Genomic DNA, 16,439 nt, shown 5'->3' with positions numbered 1-16,439 from the left:
AATTTTGAGTTGTTTTGCCAGAGTTAGTCCAAGTTCTGATAATCTCTCTCTCCTTTTCTAACTCAGTTTTTAGAGATTCATTCATTTTTAGCACTTCATCCCTAACATAAAAAGCATCATCTCTATCCTGCTGAGTTTGATGAAACATGACTAACTCTTTTTCTAAGAAATCATTTCTTTTCCTAAAAGCAAGATTTTCAGAAGTTAATCTTTCACATGTTAAAGTTTGATCTCTATAACTAACAAACATGGTTTTAAGATATCTTCTCAACTCATTAATATCATCAGTATGAAAAGCATAAGTAGTCTGAGGTACCTTTGTTTCAGCAGCTTCAGAACTGCTCTCAGAACTTGATTTATCAGCATTTGCCATCAATGCATAGTTCTCCTCACTTTCAGAGTCTGAGGTGTCTGTCCAGCTTTTCTGCTTTGTGACAAGAGATTTGCCTTTGTCATTCTTGGTCTTCTTGCAATCAGGAGATATGTGGCCTTTTTCACCACAATTATAACATTTAACATTAGCGTAATCTCCTCTGTCAGACTTTCCTCCTCTTCCTTCAGATCTTCTGAAATTTTTCTTATCAGAACTTATGCCTTTCCTGGAAAACTTCTTTCCCTTCCTGAACTTCCTGTATGCAATCTTTGTGATTCCTTTCACCATAAGAGCACACAGCTTCATCATCTCCTCATCAGCATCAGTTTCAGGCAAGCTTTCAGAATCTGAGTCATCATCACTATCAGAACTTGATGACTCAGTATCAGATTTTATGATAAGAGCTTTACCCTTATCTTTCTTTGAGGAAGGTGGTTTGGGGGATTCCTCTTCAACCTTGAGAGCAACTGTCCTTGACTTTCCTCCTTTCCTCTTGCTTCTTTGTTCCATCTCAAGTTCATGAGTCTTGAGCATTCCATAGATTTCATCAAGAGTTGTTTCATCAAGATTGTAGTTGTCTCTTATTGTTGTTGCCTTCAAATCCCAACATTCAGGAAGAGCTAATAGGAATTTGAGGTTTGTATCTTCAAGATCATACTCCTTATTTACTAATGACAAGTCATTCAAGAGTTTGACAAATCTATCATATACATCAGTCAATGACTCATTAGTCCTAGAGTCAAAGTGTTCATACTCTTGAGTGAGTATTGTCTTCCTGTTCTTCTTAACTGTTTCAGTTCCTTGACACCTTGTCTCCAGTGCATCCCATATCTCCTTAGCAGTCTTGCAGTTGATTACCCTGTTTGACATTACATTATCAATGGCACTATGCAATAAGTGACGTACCTTTGCATCCTTAGCAATAGATGCTATATCTTCAGCAGTGTAATCATTCTTTTCCTTTGGTACGGTCATTGCTGCTTCACCTGCAACTACAACAGCGAGCTTGGTAGGTTTGTGAGGCCCTTCCTTGATTCTATCAAGGTATTCTGGATCTGTTGCTTCCAGAAACATGGTCATCCTTACCTTCCATATGGGATATTCAGATGGTCTCAATATGGGAACTCTGATAGTCTCATATCGACTCTGAGTTGATGTCTTTGATGATTCCTTAGTTTTGGTAGGCTTAGTTGGAGTTTCTGTGTCAGACATGATTGTGTTTGGATCTTTAACTGTATGTGTGTTAACAGATAGCTCTGATACCACTTGTTAGGTCACACTTTCACTGTAGAGGGGGTGAATACAGTGTTTATTACAATCAAATCAAACTTCAAGAACTTATGTAACAGAAAACAAACTTTATTTAAACAATAAACTCTGTTACAATCTGGAACTGTTATCTCTCAGTGATGAACAAAATATCACGAGAGCTGCTAGGGTTATAATAAATAATATTCTCGATAATGATAACGCTTATAGTGTAAACCCTATGTCTGTGTTTATATACTACACAGTTACAAGATATTCGCTAATTGATATGGAATATAATTCTGCTTCCTAAAATATATCAATCAGATATCTTCTATTCCAAGTATTCCATTCTTCACGGAATTCCTTCTTCATGCATATCTCTTCTTATGTTTATCTTGATCTTCTTAACTTTAATCAGCTACTGTCCTTATCTGATCGTCCTTCAGCACTTAAGTTCTGATATCTATCTCCTGATAACATAAGTACTGATATCCCTTAAGTTCTGACTTCCAGTATAAGTACTGATCAGTTAAGTACTGATTTGTTCTGTTCAAATAAGATCTGAAATCTAAACATAAAACATATTAGCCATGACATTATCAAATATATCTAACAATTGTGTAGTCACTTTAACACGTGAATAAAGGGTGAACATGTGATTTGAAATTGCTTGTTGTTGTAGATAAGGTTTGAGTGGTTACTTTTATCAGGGAATTATAAGCGTGAATGGTTTATTGCGTGTCTGAATTAATTTTATCCGTGATTTGTAGCTTGTTATTTCCCGTGAACACACCTCTGACAATATTTGTAATTTATGTATTTTTTACCAAATCACTTATAAATAGAGATTTACAACCTCATGAAGTCACAAACGTCAAAAGTAATTATGTCTTCACTCCCAAATATGGACCTTTGTTTTTGTGGGAAAGTAGTTGTTCGAGTGCATTACTGGAAGGGTATTGACGCAGGCAGGCCTTTTATCTAATGTCCTGACGTTGTTTGTATTTACGAACGTTGGATCGAGGAGCCGTTTGAACCCCGTGCAGCAAGTCTTATTGAAATGCTCAGGGAAGAAATTAACATGAATGTTGTAGCCTATCGTGCAAGAATTCGTGAGTTGCAGCGCGAAAATGTGAAGGCATCGAGGGAATTGCAGAGATTGAAAGCGTTCATCGACTCCCATATCTGGAACACCAATGATGATGATGATGACTCCGATGATACAGATGAATGACATGCTTGCTATATTGCTGGTTAACAAATATTTATATTGTTGCATCGTACTAGTTTCTATTTCTGTATCGTGTTGTCGCAGTTTATGGACAATGTAACGTGTTCTATTTTTGTATTATTATGTAACCCTGTGTTTTTAACTCCAATTAATTCTTAAATTCGTTTTTTTGGCTTGTATCAAAGTAGGATATAAATATTTTAATAACATTTATAAGTGAAAATAGTAAGTTGCTCTGATGTTATGCGATGGCATATTTGTTTGAAGTTAAGTTTGCATTAATAAATAAATAAATACAGAAATATAGTATGGTACGAAATAGGAGAACACATAATTCAAAGGGAATCATCAGACATATAATCATCGGAAAGGTAGTTCTGATTTTGTAATAGGTTGTGTTGCTCCGCTTCTGTAAGCTCTCTACGCAACAACATTCGATTATTTTCCTTCCTAATACGTGCTACGACATTAATCACTTTTCTCCTAAATTGTGACCAAGTAGGACTTTCCCCGGCTTCAGAATATATTATAAGGGATTGACGAACCGGAACTCTTACACCCATAGCAATCAGGTCATCTCTCAGCCGGTCGGATTTTTCGCGTCGATAAGCCCATTCGCGACGTACACCGACAAAGTACTCATTCGCATCACCAACCCTAAGACTAATATAATCATCATCTCTTTCTATGGGCAAGCAGTTCCGATTTATGTTATATGACATTGTAGTAATGTTATAAGCCGTTTTGCATATGGCTTAATGTTTTATATAGGAAATTTTGTTGGGTGAATAATTATTAAAGTGACATTATTGAGAAGCATGTGTAAATTTTGCTGATAAGATAAAGTGGATAACCTGCCAAAATATGGTGGAAAATACAGTTGACATGAAATAAAGTTATGTAATAAATGACATAGATTACTATATGATTGGACAAGTCATATTTTTGTCATGTTCAACATATATGTCATTATTGAGAAGCTTGTAATAAAATCATGTAGAAGAAATAACGTGCAAGTCAATAATGTATGATTGGGAAAGTCATGGTTCTTTGGATATTTTAAATATTATCAAATCAAGTAACTATTAAGTTTTTTTATGTTATAAATACAGTGTGTTGTCATCATTGGCACAATGTAGTAATTGAAGAATAATGAGTTATACACCTGATGATATTAACCGAACAATTGGTAGGAAATGGTTTTGTGATGACGAATTTAGGTACTCAATGGATCCGAATGAACGTTACGCAAAAAGTTCGGTAAGAACGATGCAGAGGGAGTGAGAATGGCGTGTTGGATGTCTCCAAAGTAGTATATGGCAATGTGTTGAGGAAGGAGTAAGAATACCAAAGCAACGCACCATACACATGCAGCGAGCACCCCTCAAAAGTTGAAAATAGCGTTGTTCCGTGCTAGGGAAGAAGATAATCGAATGAGGATGCACTTAAATCGTAAAGACCTACAAATAAGAAGTAAGAAGTAATTGGTTGGTCATCCTGTAATTGTTTTTCATGTTCCCATTTTATGTAATACGTAATGTGCAATTGCTATGTTAGAATTTCGAGGCATAATTAGAACAAGACAGCGTACTCTTCATTTCATAAAATTCAAATAGAAGTCGCACAAATAAACAAATAGTTCCAAATACAATGAAGTACATATAGAAAGTCTACGAAAGAGGTGCAATTGTTTTAATTATTGAGTAGACAATCACCGACAGTACCTGCCACCGGTGTGACAGATCTTACCTTGGCCCTTCACCGTTCTGGGGGCTACTGCCTAACCTGCACATCATGAGGCTCTTCGTCATCATCATCATCGTCATCACGAACAACAGGGGAGGTATATCTACTCCCGGAGGTATCATGCGACATGAACGGCTAAAAACCCATCTCCGGTGTCTGAAAGGAAGAACCACTGCCATATGTCCCACCCCAGAATGCCTCATCTGTCTGAGAATGCTGAAAAGTGGAGGGATGAGTACCATGAAAATCCTGAGTAGTCTGTCCAAACCCCTGATATGTATGCTCTATATGAGAACCAATAGAGCCACGACCCTGAGAAGTATGCTCCATAGGAGATCCAGTAAATCCCTGCCCCTGAGAAGTCTGTCCAAACCCCTGATATGTATGCTGCGAAGTAGATCTAGTAGATCCATGCCCATGCCCCTGCATAGTGTGCTCCCAAGGAGATCCAATAAAACCATGTCCTGCTGATCCGCCCCTAGCCGTGGCCCGACCCCACAGTACATATCCATCCAAGGGAGCTGGCCTAGGGTGAGGAAAAGCTAGACTAGTACTCCCACCTCTAGTACGAGGTATTCTACGTCCAGTAGGCACCATGGGAGGTGGATGGGGGCGTCTCGCCTGTTGGACATGGAAACCTGTGTCATCCAGTGTGACCTCCATGCCCTGTAGTGCACTATCAGTCTATCAACAATAGGATCATCAGCTGCCACCTCAGAACGTTGTATCTCATGGTAAGCATTAGACAAACCCTCAGCCTGTTTGACAACAAATAAAATATTGTAAGAAGGGCATGAATTGACGGGAAAAGACCTATACAATTGTGAAAGTAAAAAGTCGAGACTTACAGCTACATGAAGAAGCCCCCGCGACCCCAAAAAACCTTCTTTAGAAGCCCAGAGAGTGGGATTTATCATGTATCGACGAGTAACTCTATCAGACCATGTGCGATATCCATCAACGGAGATGGGTCTCCTGTTAGACATGTATGTCGGTGCTGCAATGATGCCCTTATGGCGGTGCTCCCAACGCTCAATAACATTCTCCATACTCAAGTGCCACCCACTGCTACTGTCATGGAAAGTATGATGACCAATGTGTGGGGAGGCAGTAGGGATCCGCTGCAGAAAACCAAACTGCCGAGTGACGCGATCAGTATAACACCACTCCACAATACGCATGTATATCAAGGGAGAGGGGGCGCTCATCAGCTGCAGCTCGTCGGTTGGGATGTCATGGGCCTGCAGTGCAGAGTCACCGTAGGGCATCTATGTGAAGGAAGACTCAACCATGTGATCAAGCTCGTAACGAACTCCGCGATATGAATGTCTCTGCACATGTACAGCTTCCACCGGGAGCATCCACCTGAAACAATTTTTCATTTTACTAAGCAATTTTTAGTACTATAGTATGAAACTGAGTAATTTTTTGTACTATAGTTATTTACCTAAGTGCACGGGGATGTCGCATGATATAATTTCCTCGATGTCTAGGAACTAGCCTCGTGATGTGCTCGTATATCCAAACCTAACGCAAAATAGGTCAAAACAATATACCATGAGATTATAACAGAAAATTCCAAAAACAGGAAACAGTAAAATGGCATGTACCTGCAATAGAGTCATCGACCCACATAACTCGACGACATTCCCTATGCTATAATTGCAAAGTCGATTGTATAGATAGGCAAGACAAGCACTCCCCCAACTAAAAGTAGCAATCTGATCAAGGTCTCTCACATATGGAAGGAGGTGCATGCTAATGCGGTTCCCAGACGAGTTTGGGAATAGTGACCCTATAATCAGCAGAAGATGTGCACGGATGTGGAACAACATCTGATTATCATAATCAGGATCACTAGCCTCCTCAAGGCGTGTACAGATACCAAACTCCCGAACCAACCAGCTAATCTTTATATTATTTGATACGATGACACCGGGCTCAGGGGCCACACCTAGAACCTCATGTACTGAACTAACATCAAATATATGCCCTCCAATGAGAGACACGGGACACCCAGAACTACGGAGGCCTAATATATAATATACATCATGTAGTGTCACAGTGGCCTCACCAAAATACATATAAAATATATGTGTCTATGGGCACCATCTGTCAACGAAAGCAGTAATCAACCTCGCATCATGTCTCATCATCCCAGTAAGAAAAACACTCTCAAAATCGGCAGCCCTAATGCCCTGAACTACAGATGGTGGAGGTGGTACTTCAGCAACTGTATCCCAATATAACTTGAAGCCCGAACGGAGGCGTAAATGCTGCTGTGTGATCTGCAAAAAAATTAGCACGGGAAGAGTCAGGATTTTATTATTAACATGCATGTCACCAGTATTTGAAAAGTTAAACTAGTATTTACCTGTCCATCCCAAACTAACTGTGAGCGATGCTCATGTTATCGAGTGAGCAACTCTGCACTAACAGGACCGGGGTGGATTAATTCACGTTGAGCCATTTATCCCTTTTACATGAAAAATTAAGATCACAATATTAGCACAAATTAAATTAGGAATAACATTAAATTCAATAAAATTATTTAATTGAGCTACTAAGTTGCACTATTTAATTGTTACTATTACGATATTGTAGTAAGGTTAGAGTTAAAATAACTACGTGAACATATTAATCATTTATGTAATATTTATTATTAAATTATCGATAACCAAATTTTAGATGTATTTGGACATTTAGTTAAAAATATCTAAATTGACACACTTATTTTTACCATTACACATCCGGCTTGAATTAGTACCCTAACGACAAAATTAAATCAGCTAAGGAATATACAGATAACAAAATGCATACACAAAACCCTCCTGCAACTCCCCACATTATGTGTTAAAGCACAGTACACACTCTCTGGATGTAATGCATCTTCTGCAGAAGTGGAACTTGCTAAAACTGAACTTTTTCAATTACTATCAATGGTTGACAATGGATGTCCTAGTTCTTCATTGTCTATGTTAACAGAAATCTAAGGCTCTATCTTAAAAGATAGCGAGAACAATCCATCAAGGGAAACTAGAAGTTCTCTAGACAGTTCTCTAACGTCATTTGAAAGCTCTGGAAGAAAGGAAGACCATTGTCTAAAACACGAAACTGTTGACATTACAGACAACAGAATTACAATTTATGTAGTGTTTTCTCTAATGGAAATGCATTCTCATGAAAACAGTGGTTCAGTAGAGCAAGTGAATGCAAGAAAAAGACGTAAATGCACTCTTTCTGAAGGTGACATTGTCGAACAACCAGTATGGAAAAGATCAAAAGCTATGAGAAGTAATGATCAGTTGATTAAGTTTAATTTTCTGGAGGCATTAGATTTGAACATCCATTACTAGAATAACCTGGATTCTGGTCTGAAGGAAATAGAGTTGAACTTCAAGGAAGAGCAATTCAGCGAAATTTATAGTTCCTTTTGACATGCTTCTTATGGTATATGAATATCTTATATCTATAATAAAAGTAAAATGCTTCTAATAGAAAATATGAATGTTGCTCTGTATGGACCATCCTCAAAGAATTCATCAATGTGCATATATTACTACTCTTATCTAAATATGAATAGTTGATGAAGCACATTGCAAACCAATTGCATAATATAAAACTCGCAGGCCTATGAATCACAAGTGCATAATCTTACAAATCACACATACAGAGACATACAAAAGCTCATATATACACAACAACAAATTCAAAAAAAATCAAAATTTGAGCTTTCCGTACTTAATCTTACTAAACCCACATAGCACAGATAATTAAACATTAGGAATTGGAGAAGAACCTTCGATCGTTGCGTCAATTGAAGTGGCGTGAGCAGCCGTGAACAGAAGGAGGACGGCAGAACAGGGCTTGGGGTTGAGCTTTACTCCAATTTGTTTTTCCGTTTATTCTGCGGATATCTGTGTATATTGGGTGTATGTTTTGTAAACTACGGTTACATGTTTACATAACACGACGTCGTAGACTACCAACTTACAGAATATTTCAAAAAATCTGTTATTACAAGAGTTTATAACGATGTTTTTAATATTTTAAATTTAAAAAATTAATAATTATTTGGGAGAGTGTAATTTTTTCTAAGAAAATGTTTCAATATCTTAAATTATGAATTTATAATAATCATAAAATATAGTATAAATGTTTGTAATGATAATTTTTAATATTTTATATTCTAAAATTGTAATAATTATTTGAGATAGTATTAAATTTTAATTACATTAAATTTTGTTATTGTATTAATCATTAAAAAAAGCATACATTTTTCATGTTGAAAAATTTAATTATAAAAATTATGAAATTGAAATAATCATAAAATATAGTATAATTTTTTCTTACAATAATATTGCATATCTTAAATTCTAAAATTGTAATAATTATTTAAGATAATATATAAACCTTTTATTAAAAAATTTAGTATCTTAGAAATTGTATTAAAAATAAAAGATAGTATAAATGTTTCTAATTAAAAATTTTAATGTCTTTGTCATGAAATTGTAATAATTATAAAATTGTAATAATATTTTTAATAAAAATTGTAATAATCATAAAAGATAGTAAAAAAAGTTCTAATTACAATTTTTAATAGCTTCATTTATGACATTTTTGTTATTGTATTAATCATAAAAGAAAGCATACATTTCTAAGAAAGTGTAATTTTTTATAATAAAATGTTTTTTCTAATAAATTGTATTTGGGAGAGTGTAATCATCTCACGCCACTTCCAGTGGCATCAGCTACAATAACTCCTTACACAACACCCCTCACCGCCACTTGAAGTAGCGTGAAGTTATTTTCCCTATTAATTTTTTTTAAAATCTTATAATTATTATTTTTAATATCTTATATTATAAAATTTTAATCATCATAAAAGATACTATAAATTTTCTAATCAAAATTTATAGTATCGGGAATTATTATGCTACACATCTTATCTTTTTGTTGAAAATATAAATTTTAAAACATATTTTGAAACTCTAAATATTTCTCAACAACACATCTTATCTTATCTTCTGCTTGGAGATATCCCTTATCTTATCTTCATTATGGTGAGATTTTCTGCAGACAACTTATTAGATTTTCTGCAGACTTTTCATCACATTTCCTTCTTATCCTGTCACTTTATTTTCTTATTAAAGCACCCTCACCCTCCATTGCATTTTCTCATCATAACTACAACCACTATCTTAACTACAAAATAACATTCAACACACTTTCTTACTGTTATTCATTTCAGGGAAATGGATGGTTCCGTGCATGTAAATTACTTTTGGGCTGGAGAAATTGTTCGAGATAATGACAATATCCATTATTCAATCGATCCCAAAAAAATGCAGTATATTACACTTAGAACCACATATGATGAGCTTAAAAATGTTGTGTACGATCTAATGCAAATCAATCCTCATCATTGGAATTTAAAGATGCATTTCAAGTATCCTCGCTTGGGCAAATTCAACCTTGTTGAAGGTTTCTATCTTGGTGATATCAATTGTGATGGTGATGTCACAGTGATGTTAAGGATTCCTGAGAATATGCTTAATAGATGTGGCGATGTTTCATTGTTCATTGAAGCTGAGCATATACATGACGATGAGCCCTACTCGTTTCAACAAAATTGGGGGTCAACTTTCGCAGCCACATCTGAAAGCAGAAAATCGGGGATCTCAATACCTAGCTTTCCCTTCCAGTGGGTGGTCAAATCAAGTATTTTAAGGCTACGGAGGGGGGAGTAGTCACCAACGTGCGTATGAAGAGGAGTTTACTCAACAAACCTATGCAAGGGGTACAGGGGGGTCAAGTCTACAAGGTGGATACGAAAGGGAATTTACCCAAGAATGTAGAGGATATGAGGGCGGGTTCAACCAACAAGCTGGCTATCGAAGGGAGATTACTGTAAATTATGCAGGGTTTGAAGGTGGTTCTAGTGAACAAGGTAGAGGGGTAATGATGAAATGAATATCTCTGTAGAGAGGAATGTAGCTCAAACAAGGGTGGGTAAACAATTAGCCCTTTCTGAACCTGATTTTCAAGGTTGAGAGGTAGAGGACGATGATGAATCTAGTGATGACCTTTTTGAGCCATACAATGAAGATGAAGATTCTGAGAGTGAGGATGAGGAAGGAAATTTAAATATGGGGAACAAGTTACTAGGGTATATGTCCCTCATAATCATGTTGCTAGGGAGCCATGGTTTGTCACCGAGGATTACACAGCTCCTACGGTGGATAATCGTAACGACATGTATCTCTATTAGGATGAAGACCATGTGGACCTATATCATAAACGTTTATTTCCTGATAAAGACAGCCTCATAAATGCAATAAAAAAGGTTCATATAGCGACTAATAGGAACTATGTTGTGACGAAAAGTAATAAGTCTAAGTTAGCTGTAAAGTGCACGGAGACGGGTTGTAATTGGAGGCTAACGACCTCGAAAAAGAAGACACATGGATGTTTTAGGATAACTGTTATTAAAGATCAACATGTTTGCATGGTCAATCAACCGTTGCTGGATCACATAAAATTATGTACAATACTGATTTCGAAGCTTGTCAAACCACTTGTAAGTGAATTTCTCGCATAATTCAATACAAATCTTAGTTGTAAAATGTTAAATATGTTATTTGTATCCTTTGCGGGATTATTTTCACATGTACTTAATGATTGACTGCCACAGGTGATAGAGACTCCCGAAATACCAATCAAAACAATCTTGCCACTTGTCATCAACGAATACAACCACCAAGTTAATAATAGCAAAGCATGAAGAGGGAAGCAAATAGCAATTAAAGAAGTATATGGAAGCTGGGCTACAACATATGAAAGTCTTTCAATGTTCTTTGCAGCAATCTTAACGACTAATCCCGGAACTGTTGTTGATATTGATGTTACTCCTCATTCTAAGAATGGGGTACGTCTGTTTGCAAGCGCATATTTTGGTGTCTCAAAGCAATGATGGATGGGTGGAAACATGCACGACCAGTCATTTCAATTGACGGAACCTTCTTAAAGGTAAAATATAGAGGGAAATTACTTGTTGCTATGGGTGTAGATTCAAAAAACCACCCTTATCCCTTGTGTTATGCCTTGGTAGATGAGGAGACGCATGAAAATTGGTCTTGATTTTTGAAACTTTTGCGAAGACTTGTGTGCCAACAAAGAGTCGGCGTATGCATAATTTCAGACCGTGCAGCAAGCATTATCTCTGCAATGAAAGATCGCAATAATGGATTCGTTGAGCCATTGGGCATTCATATATTTTGCCTATTCCACGTCAGAAGCAACTTTAGTTCGAGTTACCCAGGCGGTGAATTATGAAAGTTTATGTGGAAACTGGAAGTACCACGCAAATTTGGAAACATGAAGCCTGTATGAAGAGTATTGGTGAGATATCCCCTCCGACGTTGGAATATCTTCGCAGAATACCGGCCAAAAAATGGATACTGTGTTACGACACAAATGGTTATCGTTTCGGTCAAACTACCACAAACATCATGGAAGGGTTCAATGGCAACATACGATGGGCTCGTTTCCTCCCAGTTACTGCAATGATGGAGTATCTATTCTACAAGACTGTAAGAATTCTGGACACACATCGAAATATAATTGAGGACAGCATGCAAAGGGGGGGAAATTGTGTTCACGTTCATCAGCTATGCTTTCTAAGATTGAAACCAAGGCTACCGCACACATGGTAACAACTTATAGTCGTATGCGAGCGATGTTCAGTGTACGTACACATCAGTACATGCACAAAGGTTGAGTAAAGGGAGGCAATACACAGGTTGTTAAGCTAAGAGAGCGTAGCTGCACCTGCGGAAAATGGGCAACATATCATATATTGTGCTCTCATGCAGTTGCAGGGTGTATGAAAAATAACATTCAGTGGAAGCATCTCATTGAACCTTGCCACTCCAACCAAGAACAACAAAAGTTGTATATGCCATTAATATATCCACTACAACCGACTGAATATTGAAACTATCAATTACCCCTCAAATGGAAAATATATGGTAAGTTGGTGGCCGATGAGTCCCTCAAGAGGAAGAAGAAGAAACGCGGTGAAAAGGGGCAATTCGTGAGAATAAGAACGGAGATGGATGCTTCATATACGGCCAACAAATGCAGCGCCTGCCATAAAAAAGGTCACACAAAACGAAGCAAAAAATGTCCATTGCGCCCGCCTACACAAATCTGATGTTGTTATTTTTGCTATCATATTAACTTAATTTTCTTGTCAACTCATAAGGTGGATGTACACAGTCTTAAATTAATGCAAATTCAATTTTAAAAACCCTTACAATAACATAAAATCATAACATACTAACATCCTTTATAACTTTTTGTGAAATTGTGCTAAACAACACGGCTTGTACAAAAAAACTACAATAATCTGGGTTCTCATTAAGGATAATCTAAATCAACAAGAAATTAAATGAATTCTTTATTTACGGGAATACAATGTTCTTCACTTTTACAAAAAGTAACAAAATAAATTCGACTTGTCAACTTTTAAAAAGTAAAGTCGACCTGTCAAATGAATGCATAGAACATGCCATGTCCGAATCTTCTCACAAATATGAAAAGTTAAAATAAGTATTGTGTGTACTTAAAGGAACTACACATTTCATAAATTCACAAGAGTACTCACATGCAATTTTTTAAAATGATTTGACAACTCAACTTTTGTTCTCAAATAAATGACACAAATGAATAATGTCATTTTCAAATTTATTGGCCCAATAACATCAATTATTTTCACATTCCTAACTGCACATCTTCATATAACAGGCTGTAACAATGTAAAATTATGCCTATAAATAGCTGCAAAACTTTAAGTCATCAACAAAATTACCTCTTCCCCATTTCTAGTATTACATTTTTTAAATTTTGAGACTGTTACACTCAGTTCATGGACAAGGGCAAGGGCAAGGGACATGCAAGTTCTGATATTCATAATAACGGGGAAGTTAATTGGTATAAATGGACCAAATCTCAGGCATCGATTGAAGCTCAACGAGCAGAAATCTGTCTTGTCAAATAATTTGTTAGAAGAATGCGAGGTATAAGGGCCGCATAAGGGTATCCAGTCCGTGACAATGAACAATTTGTTGGCTATGGGGAAATGCACTTGAAGTTTATGAAATCAACGATCGAGTATGAAGAAAACATTAATATGAGTTTCAACGTTGGTCACATTTCAAAGGAGGAACATGACTATGAGTTAAAGCAAATGTCTCGACACTACCACTTCATGGAGGACGAGCTTGAGATGAGGAAAAAGGAATACGAGGATGTAGTCGCAAGGTGTAGGGCTGAAAAGATATGTGAAGAGAACCAACAGTGGTATACAAAATATGCGAAATATATTGTCAAACTTGGGGATTTTTCTCAAGACCACGATGATGCTGGTATGGCTACAACCATATGTCATGGCACTCAGGGCCCCCACTCATGCCCATCGCGTGATACTCGGTCGAGTAGGTACGCCTTGACCCACGTAGATGGGGAGGGAGGTCATATGCATACATCCCCTCATATATAAGAGGATGAGGATGTAGATGATGAGATTGCTAACGAGATTGCAGATCAGAGTTTGATCATTACGTAGTTAATCTTGCGGATGACTAAAAAATTTGAGAACTTCTTTCATTATCCAATTTTTAGTTGTAATTTACTATCCCATTCTATTATAATGTATTTCTCCCATTCAATATTTACTTATTCAATATTCCCTTGCAATGTAATATGTTCCCCATTTCAATAGAAAATGCACTCGCAATCTCATTTATTTGTCTACAACTTTACAAAAACTTTTCTACTAACTTAGATAATATTCCCAGAATTGATGACAATATTGTTATTAAGCTATCCTGTACTAATCTTTATACATCCATGAATAAATAATTTTCCCAATTTATTGTATTTTTTTCGAGAGCTTATCTAACATTTTCCTTAACTTCTTACCATTTTCGGGTGGCTAAAAAATATTTCTCTAATTTTTTTTTCTTAACTTCAAATTTTTTTGTCAAAGTACTGTTGAAATATTAATATATAAAGTTATAAAATTTAAAATTTGGCGTAAATTACTATATTTTCAAAAAAATAGAAAACACTATATACTACTTCACATTTCCTTCTAAAGGACCGTTTTCGGGTGTCAACAAATATATCTTCATTAATTTTTTTCGCTTAAATTTTTCCGTCAAGTGAAAGTAATGTACTTTTACATTGATATTAGGCAAAAATAAAATTAGCTTATAAGGATATATTATGCTTAATAATCCTCTAAAAAACCTTGTTACACAAGAATTTTTTATACTAGTATTGGTTCAGTTGAAAAACAGGGGAAGAGCAAAGTAAACAAAAAAAATAAATACACACTACGCCACTTGAAGTGGTGCAGCAAGAACCCCAAGCCACTTCAAGTGGCGTAGTGGGCTAGTTTTGTAAAATTTTGTTCAAATAGGCTAGTTTTGCAAATACTTGGTTCAGGTGACCTAGAAATGCAACGGAGCCTAGTCTCTGACTCCATGCCGCAACTCTGCAAGTCCACGGTTAAAATACTTCAAATGTTTTAATTGGTTTCACGGAGAAAATCTTATTTGGAGAATTCAGAGAAGACTTTAATTTTTTGTATACTTTTTTATGTATTATTCATAATGCATGCGTTATGTTAATTAAAATAAATTTTTGTATAGAAAAAAAATACAATTTTTTTTACATGACATATGTATATATACATATGTTATGCATAAATTACAGATGATACCGTACTTTTATATTTAGTGTTTTATAATAAATTAATAAATATGACACTATTTATTAAAATTTTAAATGTGTTATGTAAAACTAAAATGTGTTTATGAGAATTTTTGATGCAATTGAAGAATAAATATTAAAAAAATATTTGCAAAATATATAGATATATTACAGAACATACTAGTTCTCCGGAGACTAGTTCTCATTTGAGTGTAGCCCTAATCTTGAATAGGATTTTATATATCTTTACTACTTATTATGATTCGGTAGTTAAGTTATCACCATTCCGATCATTCCGAGTTTGTAAAATAATTTTACATTATGACATCTTATTTACATTATGACATCTTATTTTAAGAGCCATATGATCATAATTCATATTATATGTACAAGGTTATAATGACCTTGTTGGGTTTGTGGAGTCTATCAATTAAACTCATAAAAATAGATTATTCAGATTCAGATTAGTTTATGGATTAGTCTATTTTCCAGATTTGGATTACAATTTTGATTTAGGTCTAGTTTCTTCTCTTATAAATACTCATGTAATTGTAAAATCATAACACAACAAATTGGGAGAGATAAATAAAAAAATAGCGCGGTCTGCGGAGTAGTAATTTATGAGCCACGTAAATCTTTGTCTTGTGTAATTGTCGTTTATTTTCTTATTCTTGTTTATTCGCTTTGGGTTTTTCTTTCATTGTTGTATACTCAACAACTGGTATCAAGAGTCTAGGTTTTCAGGCGAGTGGGAGCGATGGCAGAAGACGGGAAAGTAAAGATCGACAAATTTGATGGCAAAAATTATAGATTTTGGAAGATGCAAATTGAGAATTATTTGTACCAGAAAAAACTACACGAACCGCTGGAAGAGAAGAAACCAACTTCAATGAAGGAAGAAGACTGAAAGCTATTGGACAGGCAGACTCTAGTGGTTGTCAGGTTGACTTTGGCGAAGAACGTTGCTTACAATATCGTCAAGGAAACGACAACTTATGGTTTGATCAAGGCTTTGTCAAACATGTATGAGAAGCCGTCTACTTCAAATAAGGCATATTT

At 35.7% G+C, this 16,439-nt stretch overlaps 1 long non-coding RNA gene across 1 annotated transcript; it reads right to left on the bottom strand.

Moving 5' to 3' along the window:
- Nucleotides 1-5,469: 5,469 nt before the first annotated feature.
- Nucleotides 5,470-6,292, bottom strand: LOC141670927 (uncharacterized). Its single transcript, XR_012554824.1, has 3 exons — nt 6,212-6,292; nt 6,049-6,128; nt 5,470-5,966 (listed from the first exon to the last, which is right to left on the bottom strand). It is a non-coding gene; the product is annotated as an uncharacterized LOC141670927 (long non-coding RNA).
- Nucleotides 6,293-16,439: the final 10,147 nt, after the last annotated feature.

Source organism: Apium graveolens, chromosome 7 (assembly GCF_009905375.1).
Source record: "Apium graveolens cultivar Ventura chromosome 7, ASM990537v1, whole genome shotgun sequence".
In the NCBI taxonomy this organism is placed as follows: Eukaryota; Viridiplantae; Streptophyta; class Magnoliopsida; order Apiales; family Apiaceae; genus Apium; species Apium graveolens.
The sequence above is the reverse complement of the archived record's forward strand: the minus strand, read 5'-3'. Positions and strand labels throughout refer to the sequence as shown.